Source organism: Penaeus japonicus, unplaced genomic scaffold, assembly GCF_977035675.1.
Source record: "Penaeus japonicus unplaced genomic scaffold, GWHDUDI00000001_assembly GWHDUDI00000019, whole genome shotgun sequence".
NCBI lineage: Eukaryota > Metazoa > Arthropoda > Malacostraca > Decapoda > Penaeidae > Penaeus > Penaeus japonicus.
This window is the reverse complement of record NW_028234421.1, coordinates 39772788-39775287: the sequence shown is the minus strand read 5'-3', so window position 1 is coordinate 39775287 and position 2500 is coordinate 39772788. Positions and strand designations below refer to the sequence as shown.

At 33.2% G+C, this 2500-nt stretch overlaps 1 protein-coding gene and 1 long non-coding RNA gene across 2 annotated transcripts in view; both read right to left on the bottom strand.

The window, feature by feature from the left end:
- LOC147469829 (uncharacterized) overlaps nt 1–833 on the bottom strand; it is a 6160-nt gene extending 5327 nt beyond the window's left edge. Inside the window, exon 1 of the long non-coding RNA XR_015191878.1 lies at nt 680–833. This is a non-coding gene — a long non-coding RNA (uncharacterized LOC147469829). The remainder of the gene's footprint in view (nt 1–679) is intronic.
- A 1656-nt stretch (nt 834–2489) lies between these two features.
- The window catches only part of LOC122245596 (calcitonin gene-related peptide type 1 receptor-like), an 11416-nt gene continuing 11405 nt past the window's right edge, over nt 2490–2500 (bottom strand). The window contains exon 7 of the mRNA XM_086547167.1: nt 2490–2500. This exon is cut by the window's right edge and continues 221 nt beyond it. The gene's annotated coding sequence lies outside the window, so the exon portion shown is untranslated.

The following is a 2500-nucleotide window of genomic DNA, read 5'->3' as shown; positions in this document are numbered from 1 at the left end:
GAGAGAGAGAGAAAAGGGAAAAGAAAAAGAAAAAGAGAAAGAGGGGAAAGAAAAGGGGAAAGAGAAAGAGAAAGAGATAGAGAGAGGGGGAGAAGAGAGAAAGGGGAGAGAAGAGAGAGGAGAAAAAAGAGAGGGGAGAAAGAGAGAGGGAGAGAGAAAAGAGAAAGAGGGGGAGAGAGGAGACGGGGGAGGGGGAGGGGAAGAGGGGGAAGAGAGAGAGGGGAGGGAGGAAAAGAGAGAGAGAGAGGGGAGAAAAGGGGGAGAGAGAGAGAGAGAGAGAGGGGGAGGGAGAGGGGGAGAGAGAGAAGAGAGAGAGAGAGGAGGGGGAGGGGAAGAGAGAGAGAGAGAGAGAGAGGGGAGAAGAGAAGAGGGGGAGAGGAGGGAGGAGGGAGGGAGGGAGAGAGGGGGAAGGGGGGGAGAGAAAGAGAGGGGGAGAGAAGAGAGAGAGAGAGAGGGGAAAAGGGGAAAAGAGAGAGAGAGGGGAAAGAAAAAAGAGGGGGGAAGAGGGGAGGAGAAAGGGGAGAGAGAGAGAGAGAGAGAGAGAGAGAGAAAGAGAAAAAGAGAGAAAAAGAGGGATAGAGAGAGAGAACGAAACAGCTTACATGAGAGCGTATTGTTGGCCCACTAAGTCGAGGGCTGGACTAGTGTCTGTTGGAGTCACATCACAGCTAGGACTCACCTCAAAGTACCTGGTGCAGTCCATGGAGGTGCATGTGGTGTTGAGGAGCGTGGCCGACGAGCGACCCATGGCCGTGTACTGCGACGGACGGTGATGGCCCTTCCGGGGGTCGCGGTGGTCGCGCCATCGACGGTATGTCCTCCTCAGAAGCTGCTGCACCTGTCGGAGGGAGCTTATGTATATGTATATCTATCTATCTATTTATCTATCTATCTATCTATATATATATATATATGTATATATGTGTAAATGTGTGGGGTGGGATATAATGTATATAAAAATATAATTTTAAAAATATAAAATTATTTTTATATATATATATATATATATATTTAAAATGTGTGTGTGGTGTGTGTGGTGTGGGGTGGGTGGGTGTGTTTATAAAAATATTATTTATATATATATATATTATATTATATATAAAATAAAATATTAAAAAATTTTAGATTGGTAAAAATAAATTTATAAACATATTTTAAAAACACATACACAATATTATAAATATTTAAACACACCCAAACATTTTTTAAAATATTTATAATATATTTATAAAATATAAAATATATGAAAAAATATATATACACACACATATATATATATTATATTTTATTTATAATATATATTATATATATATAATAATATATGTACACACACACACACAACACAACACAAAACACACACACACACACACACAACAAAAAATATATATATATAATTAAAATATAATAAATATATAAATCTATAAAAATATAATATATATATATATACCTAATATAAATATATATAATTTTCTATGTGTATATATATAACATATATTAAGTATATATATTAAATAATATATATATATATATATAGATATATATTATATACATATAAATATACAAATATATATATATACATATATAACATATATACAATATATAAACTCCGGTATATATATATACATATATAATATACATATGTATATATATAACATATATACACCGGCGTGTGTGTGAGTGTGTGTGTGTACTAGCCTACATACATACATACATACATACATACATACATACATACACACAACACACACACACACACACCACACACACACACATCACGCATACACACACATCACACACACATCACACATACACACACATCACACACACACCAACACTCACACACACACAGCAGCATTATATACACACAACACACACACACACACACACCACAAAATATATATATGTATTATAATATATATAATATATATATATAATATATATATATTATATATATATATATACATATATATCCACAACACAAATAACTACGCACACACATATATATACATATATGCGTTTAAACACACAACAGACACACACAACACACAACACACCACACACACATACTACACACACACACACACACACACACACACATACATATATATATATAAATATCATATTATATATATAATATATAATATAATATAAAATATATGCATATACATACAAATAAACATATATAAATATTCATATATAATATAATAACTATATATATATATATTATATATATATAGATATATATATATATGTGTGTGTGTGTGTGTGTAGGTGTGTGTGAGTGTGTGTGAGTGTGTGTGTGGTGTATGTTCGTAGTGAATATAGTTGGGGTTATATCATAATATGCATATATATATATATATATATATATATATATATATATATTCATATATATATGTGTGTGTGTGTGTGTGTGTGTGTGTGTGTGTGTGTGTGTGTGTGCATGCATGTATATATATAAATATATGTATTTGGAATCTTCAGTGGACATGGAAATCGT